The sequence below is a fragment of the Macaca thibetana genome, chromosome 2, assembly GCF_024542745.1.
Source record: "Macaca thibetana thibetana isolate TM-01 chromosome 2, ASM2454274v1, whole genome shotgun sequence".
In the NCBI taxonomy this organism is placed as follows: Eukaryota; Metazoa; Chordata; class Mammalia; order Primates; family Cercopithecidae; genus Macaca; species Macaca thibetana.
Window position 1 is genome coordinate 124,512,536 of NC_065579.1, and position 23,121 is coordinate 124,535,656.

Below are 23,121 nucleotides of genomic sequence, written 5' to 3' on the forward strand. Positions count from 1 at the left end.
TTGAGAGAGTTCAATAGAGTTTAACCGAGGGATCAGAATTTCTTTACAAGTTAGATATTTAACACACCTAAATTTATTTTCTTGCCTATTTTTACTGATAATATCTACTAGTCTTGGATTCTTAACCCTTTCGAAAGCAGGAGAAAAAGATATAGTCATGGGCTTCTTTGTCTAGCAGCTAAGGAAGGATGTTAACATATACTTTACAAATATCTTAACATGTCTTTTAAAGGACTTCTATCTTTTCCTAAACATTTTTATTTATTCCACAATCGCTGAGCATTGCTTGATGCAACTATATACCCATAAAGATTTTATCTAGATTCAGGGAGAGTAATTGTCAAATCACCTGCCACTCTGGCTATGAGAAACGGTGATGAAGAAGGATTTAAAAGTTACACCTGAGCTGACTAGGCAAAAGTCGCATGATTTGATACATTAGTGCCCTCAGGCAAGGGGGAGTGTGGTACCACATGAATCAAAATATATGCTGAGGAGAAGGTAAATGGCAATAGTGTGAGTGTGTGCTTATGATTCACATGAGTGATATGGATATAATAATTTGCAAGAGTTTAGGAGAGAAACATCCCTGGTGGAATGAAATGCTTGGAAGGAACTTGAAAAATAAGTAGTTTTAGTGGCAGGAGAGGTAGAGACCCTTAGGTGAAGGGAGTGACAATACAATTGCCAGATTCAGAATGTCTAGGGATAATCGATGAACAAAAATGGCTGAAGCAGAATTTATTTTGCAAAAGTCTAGACATAATTTGAAAATATAGCTAATGATTTTAGCTACCAATCAGTAAGGATGTACTCTACGCGTAGCATTTGCTAAATGCGTTATGAACCCTGCCTCCTTTAATTCTCATGACGATCTTGCAAGGAAACACCATTTATTGACCCAGTTTTACAGATGAATATTATAAATCTCAGAGAGGCAAAATCACTTGCTTAAGTCACATCTGACTCCAGACAGATTTGTACCCTCACAGTTTTTGTGTCTTGGGTAAGATAAAATCAGTGTGTATTTTATAGAACTTTCAGTTTAAATGTTAGATTGAGCTTTGTATGTTTTTTATAATCATTCAGCATATTTAGCATATCAGATAATTTACCTTTTTGATGTGTACAATTCCAAATTTTTAAGGTAATTTACCAAGTTGTGCAACCATCACTACAAACTAGTTTTAGAACATTTTTATCATCTTGGCATGATTCCTCATGTACATTTACTGTTAATCCCTCTCCCTTGTCCCTGCTTCCACCTCCAGCAACCACAAATCTATTTTCTGTGTTTATGCCTTTGCCTTTTCTGGGAATTTTATGTAAATGGAATCATACAATATATGGTCTTTTGTGTTAGACTTCTTTCACTGAGCATAATGTTTTTGAAGTTTGTCAGTGTTCTAACATGTGTCTATAGTTCATTCCTTTTTATTGTTGAATAGTATTCTATTGTATGGTTATACCACATTTTGAGTATTCATTCACCAGTTGATGAACATTTAGGATGTTTCCAAGTTTTAGCTATTATGGATAATGCTGCTAAGAACATTCACGTTCAAGTCGTTGTGTTGACATCTGTTTTCATCTCTTCAGTATATTCCTAAGAGTAGGACTGTTGGAGTTATGTGCTAACTATGTTTAGCATTTTGAGAAACTTCTAAACTGTTTTCCAAAATGATTGTACCATTTATACATTGTTATCAGCAGTGTACGAGAGTACCAATTTCTCTAATCTTTGCTAGTATTTATTATTATCTGACTTTTTTTTTTCCTAGATAAAGTCTTGCTCTGTCACCCAGGCTGGAGTGCAGTTGTGAGATCTTGGCTCATGCAACCTCCACCTCTTGGGTTCAAGCAATTCTCCTCCCTCAGCCTCCCAAGTAGCTGGGACTACAGGCACGCACCACCACACCCAGTTAATTTTTGTATTTTTAGTAGAGACAGGGTTTCACCGTGTTGGCCAGGATGGTCTCAAACTCTCAACATTGTGATCTGCCCGCCTTGGCCTCCCAAAGTGCTGGGATTACAGATGTGCGCCACCGTGCTCGGCCCTGACTTTTTGAATTATAGCCATTCTAGTGAGTGTGAAACTGTCTCCTTGTGGTTTCTATTTTCATTTTTCTAGTAACTAACGATGTTAAAGAACTTTACAAGTGCTTCTTAGCCATCTGTCTTATTGTTTGATTAGATTGTCTTATTGAGGTGTAAGAGTTCTTTGTAAGTTCTGGATATAAATTCTTTGTTAGATACATATTTTGCAAATATTTTATCCCAATTTGTTGCTTTTATTTTTGTTTTCTTAATGATGTCTACTGAAGTACAAACATTTTGAATTTTGATGTGGTCCAATTTATTAATTTTATTTCTTTTATGAATCAAACTTTTCATGTTATATCTAAAAACAACTTTGCCTAATACAAGGCCTTGAAGATTTTCTGTTTTCTTCCGTAAGTTATATTGTTTTAGCTCCTACATTTAAGTCTACAATCATATTGAGTTAATATTTGCATGTGTTGTGAGGTAAGGGTTTCCTTCCTTCCTTCCTTCCTCCTTCCTCCCTCCCTCCCTCCCTCCCTCCCTTCCTTCCTTCCTTCCTTCCTTCCTTCCTTCCTTCCTTCCTTCCTTCCTTCCTTCCTTCCTTCCTTCCCTCCTTCCTTCTTTGTAGCTTTTTGCAGGCAGATAGCTTATTGTACCAGTACAATTTGTTAAAACTCAAATTGTTTCTCCAGTGAATTTCTGAGGTGGATTTGTGGAATATCGATGGACAATTGACCATTCATAGAAGGATATCTTTCTGGACTCAACTCTGTTCCTTTGATCCATATGTCTGTCCTTATGCCAGTATTATATTGTCTTGATGACTGTAGCTTGATAGTAAATTTTGATATGAGGAAGTGAAAGTCCTCAAACTTGGTTCTTTTCTCAAACTCCTTTATCATTCTGGGTCTTTCCCTTTCCATGTAGATTTAATGATCAGCTTGTCAATTGCTGAAACCACAACAAGGAAAAGGCTGATGGAAATTTGAAAAGAACTGCATTGAATCCATAGATAAATTTGAGCATAATTACCATCTTAACAATTCTGACTCTTCCAATCCATAGATATAGAATCTCTGTCCATTAGTTTAGATCTTCTCAGCAAAGTTTTATAATTTTCAGTATACTAGTCTAGAATTTTTAAATTTATTCATAAGTAGTTTATTCTTTTTGATGCTATTGTGAAACATACCCTCAATTTTATTTTTGGATTTTTTATGTAGAAATACAATTTATTTTTGCATGTTGATCTTGTATCCTATGACCTTGCTATACTTCTCAGTTCTAAACTTTGGTTTTGTTTGTGGATTTCTACACAGGGTATCATGTTATCTTCAAATAAAGACAATTTTACCTCTTTTTTTCCAGTCTAGATGTCTTTCTTTTATATGCCTTTTATTTCTTCTTCCTATCTAATTGCACTAGTTTAAACTTCCCAGTACATTGTTGAAAAGAAGTGGTGAGAGAGCGTTCTTATCCTGTTCCCAATCTTAGGGGACTTCCTTCAGTCTTTTATGAGGAAGTATGATGTTCACTGCAGATTTTACATAGATGCGCTTTATCACATTAAAGAAATTCCTGCCTATTCCAAGCTTGTTGAGAGCTTCTATCATGTATGAATGTTAGAATTTTTTGAATGCTTTTTCAGTATCTATTGAGATAATCATGCAGTTTTTGTCCTTTCTCTGTTAATACAGTGTTTTACATTAATTGAGTTTTAGCTGTTAAACTATCTTTGCATTCCTAGCATAAATTCCACTTGGTTGTGTTAACTATTTTTATATGTTGAATTTGATTTGCTAATATTTTGTTGAGGATTTTTGTATCTATATTCATGAGGGATATTGGTCTGTGGTTTTTGCTTTTTTGGTGATATGTTTATTGGACTTTGGTATCAGCCTTCATAGAATGCCCTCATAAAATGATTTCAGAAATTTTTCTTCCTCCTCTATTTTCAGGGGAATTTGTAGAGTATTAACATTATTGCTCCTTTAAGTGATTTATAGGATTCACCAGTGAACCATCTTGACCTGGCCTCTTCTTTCTGGCAATTACTTTATTTTCTTTATTTGTTATAGGTGTATTCAAATTTTCTATTTGAGTTAATTTGGGTAATTCATTTTTTTTTAAGTAATTTTTGTCGTCTAAGTTATCCAATTTGTTGATATAATGTTGTTCTTAGTACTTTGTAATTATTTTAATTTCTAAAGATTCAGTGGTAATTCTCCTCTTTCATCTTTAATTTTTGTGATCTGTGTCATCCTTCTTTTTTTCTTGGCTGACTTTTGGTTTTCCAATTTTGTTGGTGATTCCAAAAAACAAGGTTTTGGTTTCATTGATTTTATTTATTTATTTTTCTGTTTTCTAATTCAATGGTTTACCACTCTAATCTTTATTGTCTCCTTTCTTTTCACTGCCTTGGTCTTATTTTCTTCTTCTTTTTCAAGGATCTTAAGATGTAAGATTAGAAAATTGCTTTGAGATCATTCATCCTTTTAAATATAGGCATTTAAAACTACAAATTTCTCTCCAAGTGTTGATTTAGGTGAAACCCACAAATTTTGGGATATGTGTTTTCATTTTCATTTTGCTCAAAATACTTTCTTATTTCCCTTGTGATTTCTTCTTTAACCCTTGGGTTATTAAGAAATATGTTGTTTAATTTCCAAATGTTTGTGGACTTTACAATTTTTTTCTGTTGCTGATTTCCAATTTAATTCCATTTGATTGAAGAACATACTTTGTATGATTTCAGTTTTTTAAATTCGTTATGATTTGTAGTACGGCCTAGTTTATCTGTCTTGGAGAGTGTTCCATGTGCACTTGAAGCAAATATGTATTCTGCTGTTGTTGGGTGGAATGCTCTCTAGATGTATGATAGATCAAGTTGGTTGGCAATAGTGTCCCAGTCTTCTACATCCTTGCTGATTTTATGTCTAATTGTTCTACCAGTTTCTGAGAGTGTAATATGAAGTGACCAACTATTATTTTTGAATTGTCTCTTTCTCCTTTTATTTCTATCAGATTTTGTTTAATGTATTTTGAGGCTCTGTTGTTAGATGCACATATGTTTATAATTGTTTTATATTTTCCTGTTGAATTGATTACTTTATCGTTATAAAATGTTCTTCCTCTTTGTCTCTAGAAATATTTTTTAATCTTGAAGTCTATTTTGTCTAATATTGGTATAGTTACTCCACTTGTTTTTTGGTTACTGTTTGTATGGTGTATCTATTTCTATCTTTTTACTTTTAACCTTATTTGTATCTTTGAATCTAAAGGGTATCTTTTATAGGAAGTATATAATTGAATCCTTTTTTTCATTTTCTAGTCTGACAACCTCTATCTTTTGATTGGATGCTTAATCTATTTACATTCAATGTAGTTATTGATATAGTATGATTTATTTCTATTTTGCTATTTGTTTTCTATATATCTTATGTCTTTTTTTGTGTCCTTTGTGCCACCACTACTGCCTTCTTTTGTGTTAAATATATATTTTTAAGTGTTCCATTTATATTTATTTTCTGATATATATATCAGAACTATATATATTATCTGTCTATATGTAATATATATATTATATATATATATATATAGAGAGAGAGAGAGAGTTATCTTTGGTTCCTCTGGGTATTACAATATGCATCTTAATTTTAAACAATCTAGTTTAGATTAATATTAGCTTACTTTCATTAGTATATAGAAACTTTCTTCCAGTATAGTTCCCTTCCCCCCTCCTCATTCATGTTATTATTGTCATATAAATTACATAAAATACTTACTTTGTAGGATTTAAAATGCCAGATTGGGGTTTTAACTTACTCTCATAGGCACTGAGGAGACATTTTAAAGACCTTGGGCAAAAGAAAGAGAATCATAACAAAAAGCACATTTTAGGAATATTAGCCAGGCAGTGGCATGAACGCTGTGTTGGGGCTGGCGACGCGGGGAGGGATTGGAAATAAGTAAAAAGAAGAAAGAGCAGTGACTTAGTAAAACGATGGCCTCTTAATTTTACTGAAGTTCTCAAATTGAGGTTGAAGTTATTCTGGAGAAAGTCAGAAAAAAATTGCCTCAAGCTTTTCCAGGGTTCCTAGCTACCAAACGCTAGGTTTACTTGTGAAGGGATCCAGTGGTTCAAAGCACAGATATGAAAGTTCCCAAAGTAATTGCCTTGTATAGTTTAGCCATGTGCCCTGTAAACCCATGAACCCTATTTTTAAGGGCAAATTTCTTGTGGTAACTGGCAAAGTAATCCCTTTAACTTATCCATAAGAGGTGATTAATTGGAGACACTGGTCCATTGGCCTTGCAGTGATTGTGCTGATGGATTTGGGTTCATAAAAAGCTTACTTTTTATTACTAATTCATGTGTTTGTCATTTGAGGGGGAAACAAGTAGAAAGAATCTGAGATTCTGATGCAGGCAGATGAAAGCTCATATTTTAGTTCTGCCTCTAACTAGCTGTGCCATTTTGAGACAATTGTCTAATTTTTTTTTTTTTGAGATGGAGTCTCGCTCTGTTGCCCAGGCTGGAGTGCAATGACACGATCTCAGCTCACTGCAACTTCCACCTCCCAGGTTCAAGCGATTTTCCTGCCTCAGCTTCCCAATTAGCTGGGATTACAGGCACCTGCCACCACGCCAGGCTAATTTTTGTATTTTTAGTAGAGACAGGGTTTCATCATGCTGGCCAGGCTGGTTTTGAACTCCTGAACTCAGGCAATTTACCCACCTCGGCCTCCCAAATTGCTGGGATTACAGGCGTGAGTGACCAAGCCTGGCCAACAATTGCCTAATTTTTGTGAACCACAGTTTCCTCATCTACTCATAGCAATAATACTTATCTCTCTATGATGTAATATGTATAGACCCCCTAGCACAATGACAGGCATTGTTTAATTAATAATGGCTATCATCCAAAGAGGGCCTATCAGATAATAATATAAGATTTAAGAAAAAAAAGATCTATTTTCTCTCTTTCTGTAACTTCAAGGGATTTACTGAGGTGACTAGTACTTATTGCATGAATTTTGTAAACCTTGTGCCTGCACTTTTTCTGGTTAGATCATTTGAAGACCAGCAAAATTTTACCAGGTAGCTCTTGACCTCCCACCTGTGCAAAAAATAAGGCTTCCAACTCAAGGTAGTATGCATAGTGTTCTGTCCATGAGCTCTGGAGCCAGACCATCTGGGCTCACTCACTCTGTGATCTTAGACAAGTTTTTTAACCTCTCTGTGGCTATACTTCCTCATCAACAAAATCCAGAGGATAATAATAGAACCTACCACAAAGAATTAAGTGAGTTATCACATATGAAGTTCTTGGAAGAGTGCTTGGCACAAAGCAAACTCTAGGTACATTTTAATGTTATTGTTCTTGGTGTTGTTATTTGAGTTTCACATAAAAGTTCCTCCACAAAAGATTTTGGGGCTTTAAAAAAGAAAACTTACAAACTGCTTCTTTGCATTATTGAATTTGGCGGCATAATATTTTGAAGACACAGTGCATTAGTATCTGCAGTGTTAAGATAGGTTTCATGATATGTATAGATATATTTTCAAGATATATATAAGATATATTTTCAAGAGATGTTCTACTAAATGGTCAAGTTAACTGGAGAGCCCCAAGGAAATGAATTCTGTGAATATGTGGAGTAAGGGTTTGAGAATTTACTATGAACGATCCACCATGTGTCCAGAAAAACAAATCTCTTAATTAGGATGTAATTTGTATCAATTATATAATCATTTTCTAGGTGATATGGAAAGAACAAGACTTTATGCAGACTTATCAGATAAGACAGGCTAATATAGTATTGTGGTCTGAATGTCTGTGTCCTCCCCAGATTCACATTGAAAACCTAATCTGTTGGTATTAGAGATGAGGCCTTCTGGAGGTGCTTAGGTCATGAGGGCAGGGCCCCATGAATGGAATTTGTATCCTTATAGAAGAGGCCCTAGAGAGCTGTCTTGGTTCTCCCACAATACAAAGACACAGAGAGAAGGCACATCTATGAGCCAGATGAGCAACCCACCCCAGACACCAAATATGCTGATGCTTTGATCTTGGACATTTCAGCCTCCAGAACCATGAGAAGCAAATTTCTGTTGTCTACAAGCTACCCATTTTATGGTATTTTGTCATAGTGCTCCCAATGAACTAAGACATAGAGGAAGTTGCTGTCCAGAAACGCTATGGAAAGCTCATTCCTCAACACTCTGTCGTGGCTTTTCTACCAAGGATCAGAAGTTTCTCTTAGGTAAAGGATATGGAAGATGCTTCCCTGTCTATTCTTTTAAAGTTCTTGCTCATCAAATTTACCATTCTTATAGGATGTGGTGTCATGGATATGTCTCCAAAATTCAATGCATCATATTTCCAAAGCTATTGCCATGGGAAAATGTGCCATCCTGCTCTCTGGATATTTTATCCATGAGATACCATGAAGTGTAAAGACTGGGAGTTGTGACGGTTCCAGATTTTGCACTAATTAATTATGGGAAATTTAGGCAGGACATTTAATTCCTCTGAGCCTCACTTTCCTCATCTGTAAGACATGCAGACTGAATTAAAGGAACTCCAATTTTCCTTGTAGCTAGTATGGCTTCTTTATGAAGCTTCTAGAAATTTCAGGGGCAATAATTTTGATGGAACCATTGTTTTGTGTTCAGTTGGTTAAGATTACAGGCCTTGGAGTCAGCCAAACCTGGGGTTGAATCCCAGCTCTGCACTATGATATTAGGAAGGTCACTTAACCTCTCTGAAACCATTTTAAAGCATATATGAAAAAAAATCCTGACTGTTAGAGTTTTACAGTGAAAATGTATGTAGTGGAATTCTAAAAGGATGAGGCTTTGTGGTAACTATTGCTATGATGGTGGTTTGCCTTCTCTAGGTTGAAGAATTGCTTCCAATAGCTAGAAGAATAGCAGTTAGCCCTAGACAATTTTGCTTTCTCATATCCTATTTTAAATGTAGATCTCTAGAAGAGGTGTTCTTGAAGGTAGTATAACTTCTTCCAAAAAGAACAAGATAACAGATAGCACAATAGTTTATAAACCATTTACAGCACCCATATCCTCCATGGCATTCTTTAGTAATTATTGCCCTCCTAGAAGCCACTGACCTTCAGGCTGCCCAAGTGTGGCCGGCTGCTTCCGTAGAGGTAGAGGGTGATTTAAGGAAGAGCAGAATTAAATTTGAATTCCTGTTTATAACCCCACAGGTCTATTTGGTTTTGAATACTAATGCTGAGTCCATACCTTCCAACTTAAAATTGCCTGTGACAATTTTCTTTTATAATATCAACACTGAATACTCACCCAGGACAAAAATTTAGTAAATTTGAATCATTGGTGTCCACAATTTGTACAACAAGTGTCAAGAGATTTTCCTTTCCTTACCCTCCAAGGAAAGAGAATATTGGAGACAGGTGGGGCTAGACATTATTATATTTTATAGGTATTTTTCTCTTTAGTTCACCTTATTTTCTATATCAGTGCTGTCCAATAGAAATATAAAGTAAGCCTCAAATGTAAGCTATGCAAGGAATCTAAAGTTTTCTAGTAGTTACAATAAAATGCTTTAAAAAAGGAAAAATTAATTTTAATAATACATTTCATTTAACTCATATATCCAACATATTATTCTTTCCACATGTAATCAGTATAACTCTTTTTTTAAACTTACTCTTTAAAATCCAATGTGCATTTCACACTTAAAGCACATTTCAGTTTGGGCTAGCTATATTTTAAGTGCTCATAGTCACATGTGGCTAGTGACTATGATATTGAAGAGGGAAGTTCTATATCCTTGCATGTTAAACTATAGTTGGCTAATAAAAATAAATAGATTGGTGGAAACACAAATGGCTTGTTATTTTCTACCTAGTAATGGGTACAGAATATATAGTGAGTAATTTTTGCATTTAAATAGTGAGCAGAATTCTAGCATCTTCTAATAGATGATCTTCTTGTGAAATAATATATGTACATGAAAATAAAGATCATGCTTCAGATGCAGCATTTCTCTAAATGTAACATAATATATATTTTCACAGCCTTTGGACACATTGTATTTTGAGAAATACAAATCTAGTGATTTTTATCACTAGAAGGGAACATGGTGACTGAGAGGCTGAGCTGAGAAAAATATGGCCAGAGTACTCCTTTCAGCTGCCTCCTAAGAACTCCTGATTTCCTTCTACTGGGAGATCTTTATCTCCTGGAAATCTGGTCAACTAAATGCATCAGCTTTCTTGCTAGCACAAAGAGCGTTAGGGGAACAAATGGGCACCACAGACCCGATGAACATCAGCACCGATTGCATTATGACACCCTAGCTGCTAAATCTTTCATGGTAATGGGCCGCGCTGGAGATGACTACAGAGATAGACTTCATACTGAAGAAGCCTGTGGTCATCGCAGGTGGTGCCGATGCTGTCCTTATCACCGAATTTGAAGGATCGCTTGAACAGCTTGTAATGAGAGTGGCTAAAGTATTGATTTTGGACTACATCTGAATGTGGAAAAGGCAATGGTTTTGAATCTCGGAGAGCTGACCTACAGGGAAAAGTACCATCTTCACAGAAGCAATTTTTAGGGAGTGAAAATTGTAGCATTGTTTCCATGGCCAGAGACGTGAAAGACCTGCATATTCTGAATTAAGGACAAAGAGTGTTTCTCCTCCAGTTTTCCTATTCCATCTTTGATTATCTTGGTTGGAGCATTAGATAGCTGAGTTCACAAGTCAAGGGGACAGATTCAGTCATCATGCAGACTAGTGAACTTCAATATTTCCCGGCTACAGATACCTGCCTTCTTCTAGCTGCTGTCTTGAGTGTGTAGTTGGTCCCAAGGGAATTAAGAGAGAAAGGGGTGACAGATGAAAGTCATCTATCACCTCTATTGGCAAAAACAACTCATAACCTATAGAGCACGGGTCAGTAGTGATGCCTTTTAAAGAAAATCAGCACATGGAGCTTATGCCACCAGGAAGAGTCATGTGCTTATAAACTGGATCATGGTAAATTTTCAATGAAAGTATGCATTGGTAGTAATGCTGAGAATGGATGCAAAACCAGTCAACAAAGCAGCAGAAAAGATTAGCTCTTTGAAATATAGGGCTATCAGAAAAGCCTAAAAGAACACAAGCCAGTGAGATCAATGAGCACAGATAAGAATGCTGTTTGACATAGAATTGGTAGCCAACATCAGCACTAATGTTTCCATATCAATACTTATTTATGGCCCCACTTGTCAACATTAGGCTTACGTGGAGTGTTCTCAATAGATAGCATCTTTTCTGCTTGTCCATCAATTTATTAGCATCTATCTTGCTTATTATGTTTCTAATCATTGTAATTTCTTGTACTATTCTAAAGGGAGTTATTGGTTATTTTTTGCTAAGAAACAATGTGTTACATGTGGAACCCACATCAATATGTTTGCTGACACTTGATTCAAATTCTCCTGCTGTTTTCTGTGTTTGTTAGTTTCCACCCAATTCAATAGCTATGTGTTGAATTACACTGACTATGCTAAAGCTACTCTCCTAATAGAAACAAGGTGAAGACATCATGGTCCCTATCCAGAAAGAGTTCTGTATCTAGCGGGGCAGAAAGAATCATAAAACAACTAAAATATAAAAGGAAAGTTTCTATCATGGAAAGGGGTTTTGCACACATGTGTTTAATGTCACAGATCTGGGAGAAAAAAAGATATTTTGGATAAACTTTGGTTTTGCTTATATTGCTACCTATGAATAATCTTTCAAAGCAAAAATCCTTCTCAGTTTTAAGATGGAAAATATCATTTGAAAAAGCTTAAAATAAACATAAGTATCAAATACACTATGAAGTCATTGAGTGAAGGCTATTCAGCCACAGTTTTCAGGATATCAAAAAAGCATATGATGTTTTATGCAAGGAGAATTTGTGGCTTACGCTTCAAAACTTTATAGATCTAGGAAAATGTTTGTATTTCTTATTTGGTATGATTTAGGGTGATATTTCCTTAACATCTCCTTTTCATATTGTGCAATTCACACTAGAGACATGTCTATGAAATATTTACACATGATTTTTATTTGAAAGGAAGTAGCTGGTTGCTGCATGAAAGCTTCATGGCGAAGATTCCTTGCTTTCAAAAGAAAATTGAAGCTAAATAAAAAGATTTCAAGGAGAGTTTAGAGGGGTCCTTTCTTTTTTCTTTTTCTTTTTTTCTTCTCAAGAGGTAATTGATTTGCTCCCCAAAAGAGTCTTTCTAGAACTCTAGGTAGACAATGCTCTAACCTTGTCAGAAGAGGATAATAAATTTAGAGTTAGACTGGTTTGGAAGGAAGGACTTAGAATGAACTACATTTTATAGGAACAGAGCACCAAGGGTCTGTTGTTAGTTTATAGGCCCTTGATTAGATAGCTTATTGATTTTGGCTGCTGGTGATATGGTTCATGTTCAGAAGGTATCAAACTCATGCTGAATAAAATAGAAGCAAACGCTTTAGAAAAAATACCTCAGAAAGGAGGGGGACACTGGCTAGCAGTCTAGTTGTAGTTCTTCAAATGGAATGGGCAGCTGTGCCTTATTGCCTTTAGCCCTCTGGAAGCAGTTATGTGTATTAAATACTGGAATAACTTGATATTTTAAAAGCTCATATGCTCATCCAAGTAAAATGGTTTTAGAAGACTACCGGGAGTTTTATGATTTTATAGTTAAATCAATACCCAGATTTATGCCTTTTGGACAGAGAAACTTGAATTTAATTGAGAAAATGGATCTAATGAGGATAGACATATTTTGTGCAGATGTAGGAGAGGTTTTTTTTCACTTATTATCTGAAAAATGAAACAGGTACTTTTGTCATGAAGATGAATATAGCTTTACAGGAAAAGTGACAAATGTTCAAAAATTTTAAAAGAAGGTTTGTGATATAATATAGAGGTTCCTGAATGTCTGGGATCTGGCAGGATAATTTTTTGTCTCTTTTAAATTCTTGAATTTAAAATTCATTAATTATACAGAAAATCACATAATATTTTTACTTTATACTGCACAATTAATGGCCATATGGTATTAAATTGGCAACCAGACTTTCAAGAATAACAATTTTAAACAGAATCACTTGCAGTCTAGATTTTCCTTTTTTTTTTTTTTTGTATTTTATGATACTTTGAATAGAAATTTGTATTTTATTCACTGGCTAAATAGAGGTGAAAAATTTTAAAAAGGAAATTGTGAAGGACATTGTTAATATTTTAAGAGATAGATATAAATAAAGATTCTCTAGATATTATTTTCTGTATTCTCAGAAGTCTTGGCATTTTCCAAATAGAAGGGAAAATCAAATAAGAAAAATTAGTGAGTGCAGAGATGTTTTGGTGATCTGCAATTTATTTTCCACTAACCCTAATTCTCCACAGTCTTTGACCACATTTTGCTGTAGGAAACATTCAAATACACTGTTCTTACACAAACAAAATTCAATTTCATGGAGATTCTGCCTGTGTAATAACTGCATGATTAGACCTTGAAATGCAATGAAGCAAATTCAGCTTCTAGAAATATATGGACTCAAGTAACTTTAAGAAAAATCATCGGAGGGCAGAATTTGGCTCTGTGATATTTTCATGCAATGAAAGTCTTCCAGAAATAACTGACTGCTTTCCTGCTGTCCAGAAAACACTCTTAAAAAAAACACATACACAACATTTTTTTTTTTATTTTACTTTTTCCCCTAGACTTCATTTCTCACAAATTAAGAGCGCTCTTCTCTCAGGACACTTGATGAACATCAAAATTTTAAAAGTGGAATTTGTCTATCAAAGTGCCAGAGACAGGCTACCCTGTGTTTTTCATAAGTATAGAGAACTGATCACTAGTAAATCTGGGAGCACCTAAGAGTTATGTCTAGAAGGTTAGCTGAAGCTTAACTTCATTGCCATATATTTCTCCTGGAAGATGTTGTGAATATAAGTTTAAAAAAATCTTCAGACATATCAAACCCATACTGTTCAGAGAATTTATAGGTTTTATGTATAATGCTATAAATAAAAATACATTTTCAAAATGAGCACTGCAAAAAATAGAAAATCTGAGTATAGTTTTGGCTGAAATAATTTTGAAAATGCATGAAAAAAATGGACATTGATGTAACTTAAAAGGCACAGTCTTTGGGGGGGAGCTTGACTCCTAGTTTTTACTCAAATGTGAATTATCCTCATTAATGAAAACATAAAAGATATTTATACTCTTCAACTTCATTTTGTGTGTTTTGGAATTTATTCTCTTGTCCTTTAAACTTTCTCTACTCTTTTCAAAGGGCATACTCATTATCCCAGAAAATCAAAACAAGAATCACTGGATACTCAAAAATGAATGAATCTCCCACCCCTGCCACATATTTCAGGAAGACACCTGGCGTATTAGACTAGGAGAGGCATAGAATTCAGCTGAAAAAGCCTCAAGTTGCAGGTTTCTATATTTTAAGGCTATAGTGGAGTGATTTGGCTGGTGCTGATAAGTGATTTGAAAAGTAAGCAGTGATTCAGTCATTTTGTCTCTAGAAAGTAACCTGAAAAAGAGATGCTATCTGGGGAGAATCTGCTAAACAACAATGATTTTATCTAGATAGTTGATCTGATCCACTAGAACTACATTTCCTATTACAGAGAACTTTCTATTGAGCTTCGTTCAATTACATTTCATTTCTTACATCTTTTGCCTTTATTCAATTGGTAACCACAGGCCAGGTAAAATATTTTTAAAGTCTAGTTATTGGAACAGATTTTCCCCCCAAGTTGTTACTTTGTTTCATTAGTGGTCTTTTTCTTTCTTTCTTTCTTTTTTTTTCTTTTTTAGGTGACGGTCTCATGTTGGCCATGGGGTACTCTCTGCGTCATGCTAGAAAGAGTTTATGGTCCCACCTGCATCCATGAGAAAGAGAAAACAAAGATTCAATTTTAAGTCCTTGGAAATTCCATGCCATTAAGAAACTGCTACTGCCAGCTTTCTGGTGTTATTTAAAGGGGTAAAAAGTTCATTACACTGGTTTTCTTATAAGCATTGGTTTTATTTCATATTATTTGAAGAGCTATTCTATTTAATAAGAATAAATTGCTTGGAAGATGTCAGACTTATGTTTGGGTTAGGGGTTGCTTTTAGCGCAGGTAAGAACACTCACAAAAAAAGGGCTTAAATGCAACAAAAGGGGAAGGGCTAAGGGCAAAAGGCATGTGACTTCAGCATCTGTTCCTTGTAGAGATAACCCTATTTTCTCTAGATACTCATTGAACTGAACTCTTTCTCGTGGTCAATCACAACCAAAAGACAATTGGGGAAATTCAGGATTTTAACAGGGCACACTTGCTATGCTGAACAAAATCTGAGTTCTTAATTTTAAAAATGAAGAAGGGAATGATAGAGAGATACATGTTCCATAGTAGTTATTTAACTGTTTGTGTTTAATAAGCATCACTTCATATCAAATGTCAGCTTTACATCTGTTATTTTTTCTTTATTAGAACTTATATTATCTAAGAATTTTCTACTCTTAGTCGTTTGCTTCATAGCATTCTCATATTAGTTCTTTCCTACTGAGGATGCTGAAACCATTCACACACGGTGATCCAGTGCTGTGCAGGGATTGGGAGGAGATGTAAATTATTGCTTGCATACTTGACCATTAAAAGCCCACTGCATTTTTCTTCTTGGATAAATATAAGCAGTTTAAATTTATACTGATAGAGATATTATTACCCTATCATATTAATGCATTGAGAGTTTAATAGATTGTAATACAAGTTACTGTTTCCTCAAACCATTTATTCTTCAGCAGACTATTTTACCTTTAAAATAGTCTCTGTTCTGTTTGTCACAGGACCCATGGGAGGTACTGCATTAATCAATTCAGTTTAATTTAAAAACAATTGTTGAATGCCTACTATTTGCTGTGGCTTTTCAAAATCCATTAAAAATAGCTTTTGGATATTTCAAATAATGATATAAAATTCATTCAAAAATTTCACAGCAGTAACAACCAAAATCTGCTTTAACTAAAAAAGCAAATATATGTTATACATTTTAAATCCCCTCTCTGGGCATTATATTATCCTTGATCTTTACCTCATCTTCCCTCTCATGACTTTGCGTGTGCTTCTCATAAGTAGGAGAATTTATATATGCTTACACTAGATAATTTTTGCAAAAATTTAAAAAACATTTTTCCCTGAACCATTAGTTGCTTACAATGACAACTACAAATAATTTTTTAGTTTTGCATACTGTGTTTTTACAGTCTTATTAATCATATTTGCCAGGTAAAAATCATACATCTATTTAATTTTTTTCTATTTAATTTTTTCTATTTACTTTTATAATCATATCGCTAATTTTTTTCATTAAGAGAATAAAAATAGTATTAACAGCACTAATGCTCATAAAGTTTTTCTCTTTGAGACGATATTTTGTTACTTTTCATTATAAGAAACAACTTAATGCATTTAAGTTGCAGGGAAATAATATAGATATACCAGAACATGTTACCAAGTTCCACATTTCTGCATCTGGGGAATGTAGAATGGATAGGAATCTGAATGGCTGATAAGAAACAAGCAAACAAAACCAAAAAACTTCCCCAGGAGAGTCACTCAGGTTTGTAACTCCTAAATCACATCCTCCCTTTGGACATCTGGACATTCTTTTTACGAGGCATCTTGTCCAGCTTAATCTCTTATATAATTCTTAGGTTATGAACAGATTTTGTTTTTGACTGGAATTTTATATTTTGGATAATTGCAGTGATATGTATTCATCTTCAGGTTTAAACCACACCTCTGCATCTGAGTGTTTATTAAGGTGGTATGAAGCATGGTGAGAATAAAAATTGTTTGTACTAGGAAACTGTATTATTTCATCTTTTGGAAAAAAAATCTAAATGATAAACCTAATCACATATTGATATCTTTTTATGTACGCTTTAAGGGGGTATAAGTGGTTAAATAGGGAGTGAAGTGTTGGTTGCTTTATGAAGCAGTTGTATCTAAAATCCAGGCTCAGAGTCAAGCCAAAATAGAATGTGCATCATCAAACCATGCAGAGGAGCAGAGCTAAGCAAGGCATAACATAGAGATAAAGAATCCTGGAAGTGGTTGCAGATATTTAGTAACTCTAGATTTAGGTAAATTACCATTAATTATAAGAAAACAATAGGCTAGTCAGAGGTACCTCATGGTGTCAAAGAAGAATTTTCAACTTTTCTCAATAGCATATCTATTTTTCTACAGAATTTAGTTTTATTGTATTCATATGCCTACAAATGAAAAAATATTCTAGAAAAGGTTAATTTTCTATCCCTTCAATTATCTATTCAATTAGTGTCAATGAGGTCTAAGATTTTTTTTTAGGCTGCCATCTATGAAGAAGTAGCCACTGAACTGGAACCACTTGTAATTATAGATCATGAATCCTAAGTGGACAATCTAATTTCAAAATCATGAACCAAGCCAATTCTAACATATTTTCATGTTACAGCTTATTTCCCAAATTCTAATAAGTATTTCCCCCCACCTTCCCACATACATTTTAATGTTTTCAAATTGAAATACATCTTAAAATCAATATGAACACTTAATGAGGTGGTTTTTCTTTTATATCACAAAAGCTGGTATTCGATTGGCTTAAGTAATAAGAAAATTTATCGCAATTAATAGAAAGTCCGGAGATGAAGAGGTGTGCTTTTTGATTGATACAGTAGTTTAACTATATGGGGGACTTTGGTTCTTTTCATCTGTCTTCTGCTAATGATATGAATATAGGTCTGGCATTAATTTAATCATGGCCATAAGTTGGCTGCCAATAGCAATCAAGAGACCTTACTTTCTTGCTCATGCCAAATGAAATAGAGAAAGAGTACTTCTCCCACTAGTCTAATATGTATGTCCTTCCTTTCAGTCTGATTGGGTCAGTTTAGGCATCTTTCAGACCAATCGGAGTTACCAAAGAAATGCCTTGCACTGACTGGTTTATTCTCATCAAGCCCTACCAGAGAAATGCCTGAGTCTCATGAATCACTTGAACTGTATGAGAGACAGGAAGTATAGGATTCACGTCAGGGCTCTATTAGGAGAGACGCAGGAGTAGATCTAGACAGACAACTTGTCATGTCCACTTTTGAGAAGTGTATATATGTGAGCTGATCCAGAACCACAGATCTACTGTGCTTCAAAAAAAAGTGTTTCTGAGACTTTATAGATATCATCCAAGAATTTGGATGCATCCTTTCTCTTACCCCACTTGCTCTACAATCGCCTCCAGAAACTCTGCCAAATGACTAAATAATGAATTCCTGATAAGGTGATAATGGCTTAGAATGACTTAATGTGGTAAGAGTCTCAGGACTACTGCATTATAACAAGACACTCCTAGCATAAAATTTCTCTCTAATGATGGTAAAAAGTTGAGTCCTGGGTTTCACTAGGAGAAAGCTAGTTTGAAGATGAGTTGTCCTGACCATTCATGGTTGACTTTACATGGGGCCACCAAAACATCTTTGCACATAGTAATTAGGCTTACATTTTTATTGCTTGCCATTCAAGAGCAAACTTCATCTAGAGATATTTCTGCCTCTGCTTCAAGTCTCAGATTCAGCATACCCATGATATCTCCATGCCTTAGGGATTCATACTTCAGGTCAGAATTTGAGTTCACTAAATTCACCAAGACACAAAATATTTACAAGTGGAATGTAAAAATCCCACTTGTTCACTGTCTTCTTCATGCTTTAATATATTTCTTTTGGTGGAATTGAGGACCAGGCAAATCATGTATGTAGTGTTGAGGACCAGGGGAACTCAATTTATTTGTAGTTCACAGGGTTATACCTGCAAGGAGCCATTTGGTAAAACTGATTGCTCAGGCGAAACCCAAGAAATGTGCTTGAAGGAAACCCCATAAGCCTCTGTTATACAGAGTAAGTAGAGGAATTAAGAAAAACAGAAGAAGCTTCTGTGGGTGAGATAGACCCTTTTTATGAGATGACATCACTATTTGAGAGTTTAGCTTCATCAACTTTTCATCAATGTCTTGACCTGACATGGATTACAAAATATTCTTTTATATTGTGAAATTTGGAATTTTCTTCTTTTTCCAATGCCCCTCAAAATGATGTTCTATGAGTTGTTATTAACACTATGATAATTCAGTAGAAGCTTTCATATCTGACCCCCTACTTAAACAACTTTTCAAATGAATAATTCTCTTTTTCTACCAGAAAACAAACTCTGGTCACTTGCAATGACAATACTACTCTAATACACCTATCATTTAATTTGAATACTAAAAAGATAAGACTAGCTGTTCAAATTTGTTAATGCCTAATGTACTTGTTATATACATAAATGATTAAATATTATATAAACTGATTAAATAAGAGTATAAAAAGATCATCTTTTTTTCCTGAAAACTAAGTTACCTATTATGGAAATACTAGATAAAGGCTTAAATTCAAAATTTCTCTTCAACCGGGTGGAGAATAGATCAAAGTCTGAAGGGTGTGAGTATCACAATTAACTAGAATTCTTCACACAGGATTTTTATTAAAGGTCTATGAGAGGCTTGCTTTAAGAGCTAAGGATGAAAACTTTACGTGGTGCATTAAAGAGTTGGTATATACAAGAAAAATGATGCAGGGCATTGAAGATCAGACATCCACCTATCCTTCGATGTTAATACAAACAACTAGAGAATATATATGCATCTATATGTTCTCAGTGAAAGAAAATACAGAAAGAAAGTATGTGTCTTTTTTAGGTTCTTTTGCTTTATCTGCACTTTTTTGTTTAAGAGATCAGCTTTTACTGGAACAATTTACACTGGTACATACCCCTGCCTGACCAAATCTGACACATCCCTGTGTGCTGAAAGATCTGCCCAGGGTGTGCCATCCATTCATAATGATCTGTTCAATCAGTATTTATTGAGCACCTACCATGAACTGGTCTCTGGTCCAGAAGGTAGAAAACAAAGATAAAATATACTCTCCCTGACTTCAAGGTCATAGTCAAATGAAAGGAGAGAGATAGGACAGGTTAAGTACATATGGCTGGGGTGTGGTGAGAAGCAGAGGAGAGACATTCGGTTGTGAAGGATCTAGATGGACAATGTAGAATATGCTGCCATTCATTTTGACCTCTCTTGTTTCCAAAGACTTTGGGTGGTCAAAACCTGGTATGACACCTCGTATTAATAATACTAAAACTTATTGAGAATTTACCTTGCACTGGACAATATGCTAATTGCTTTACATGCACAATCCTATGGTGTCCTCACAGCTATCCCATGAGGAAGATCCTATTATGATTCCCGTTTTATAGAAGAAGTTGCACCACTGAAAAGGGTAAAACTGAAATTCAAACTGAGTTCTGTCCATCTTTAAAATATGCCTTCTCAAGTGTCCACTTATGGTACCGCCAGCAACTTTTAGTGTAAGGAGATCCTTATTCGTTCATGATATAGTTTAAAAATTGTTTGAACATATGGACAATATATGTGCGTGTTTGTATGTCTGCAAAATATACAGTTGGATGTTCTCTATATGTACTTGCTGTGAAAATGTATGGTGTATGTATATATCTATAAACACTCCCTGCCCATATGCCGAGCGTTATAGTTAGCAAGATGAACCAGTTGGCCGTTACACATGCTGGCAGGACCATCCTAGGAGCAGTTGCTGGGGATGTATATCACCCCCCTTCCCCCAGGAGGGCTGTCCTATTGTCTTATGAGGGCTCTTCAAAACAGTTCCAGGCTCTTCTCTAATGCCAGCATTTCTGTAGCCAATGGATATTTTCTGCTTTTCTCTTGTGCTGGGGATGTGTGGAGGAAGGAGGGGGCATTAAAATAATTTTCTGCTCTAGGCTCTGATACACTTAAGACAGCCCTCTTCCTGGAATATATAAATGCCAGCAAATCAGCATTTCTTAAACTGCAGTATCCTTCCTGGAAATCCTGTTAAAGGACATACCCTGGCTGCTTGTCTTGGACCGAACGAGAATATAGCAAGCCTCATAATTTCCACTGCTGAGATATTAGCATAAATCTCCCACTAATGCACCTCTGTCTGTTAGTGGAAGAGTCACTGCAACCTAAGAAAATGCGTTAAATTGAGAAGGGACTAAGGTTTTGCAACTGGGGCATGGCACTACGAAGGAGGCATTTGCTGGGAGTTTCCAGCCCTGCAAATACCACTTGGGAGGCGTTTAGAATTTTTTCTTGTTTGGCCCATGAAAAATGATTTGCTGCCTCACTATGAAAAATGATTTTTGAACTGCTTATGGAGCAATAATAATAACTTTGTGCTGGGCGCAGTAGCTCATGCCTGTAATCTCAACACTCTGGGAGGCCAAGGAGGGAGGACCACTTCAAGCCAGGAGTTAGAGACCAGCTTGGGCAACATAGTGAAACCCCGTCTTTAGCAAAAATACAAGAAAATTAGCTGGGCAGATGGTATTTGCCTGTAGCCCCAGCTACTAGGGAGGCTGAGGTAGGAGAATCACTTGAGCCCAGGAGGTCGAGGCTGTAGTGAGCCATGATCGTGCCACTGCACTCCAGCCTGGGTGGCAAAGCAAGGCCCTGTCTCAAAATAACAGTAATAATAAGAACTTTACAACTGATCAGTTTCATTTTATATTTTTGCCTCTGACATCACAATAACCTCATGAGGGAGGCAAGATAATTAGTCCCATTTTGAAGACGTGGCAATTGAGACTTAAGAGGTTAAGTGACTCTGAGACTTAGAATGTCAAACTGGAAGGGCTCTCAGAATTATTCTGGGCACGTGGAGCTCTCTTCTATGGGTGCTGTCTCTTTTTCCGCCTCTCACTTCTTAAATCTTTGTTCCCCTTCTTTTTGAGAAGTGAATGTTTTAGGCACTTCCACACTGCTTGGAGCATGGTGCTCAATACAGACATTTTTGGTGTTCGTTGAATGCATATTAGGTGACTTTACACAGAATCCTATGTGGGACTGCAGTACCTAAGACAGATGGGAGCAGAGTTGCCAAGGCTGAGGGGGAAGAGAAGCCCAACACTCTGCTCACTCAGCTGCTCTTGGCTCCCACCTTGTCCTGTTGACCAGTCCAAGCACTGCACAGGGTACACCCCTAATAGAGTTCAAGATCTCGTTTTACTGAGGCCTCCTTATTTGCTGAAAGCCAGTAAGTTTCTTTATGGCAAAGGTGGGTCTTAACACTAGGATCTTTATCTACCAGCCCAACACTTTGCTTCTAAGCTTGTCTCCACTTGTACATGAGAATGGCTGACTGTGGCTTGGAGTTGGAAGAGAACTTAAGAGTTTTTTTTAATTGCCTTTGGACATTGGAATATCCTCTGTTCTATCTCTGAATGAGGTCAATGAACTTCTGCTTGAACTCTTGGATTATAGTGACAGGCTTATGTCCAAAGGACATTAAGAAAAAGTTCAACTGCTAAGAAGGATGTGCTTCCTGAGTGGGTGGATGTATGGGGAAAGATGCCCAGTGGATAGTGTCAACAGTCCTGTGGCCTTTATTCTCCTGGGATTCTTTTCCTCTCATCATGGGATAGGTTTTTATTATTTTACCTATGCTTCGTGCTTGTGTGTGTGTGTGTGTGTGTGTGTGTTTGAAGAGAAAAGATAGATAGAAAGGAAGGAGTTTGTTTTCAGTTTTGAGTGATGGCATAATAAACTGAAATTCAGTTGTCCTTAAAGAAAAAATGATTTTGAGTCAACTTAGGTTTTAGTCTTGGGTCTGAGAAACCTCAGACAGATAACTTAATGGTCCTAAGCAGTATTTCTTCATAGATAAAATAAGTATAGTAATATCTTTTTATGGGGTTTTGTGAAGATTGAACTAAATAATGTATATAAATTGCTTCGGCCAATGTCTAACACACAGCAAGTTTTCAGGTCAATAGAGGCTACTCTAATAATAAAAACAACAATAATACAATTATAATCATGCTGACAGTTACTCATATATGTGTAATTGTATATACTACCTACATATATTACATATATGTAGCATATATAATACCTAAT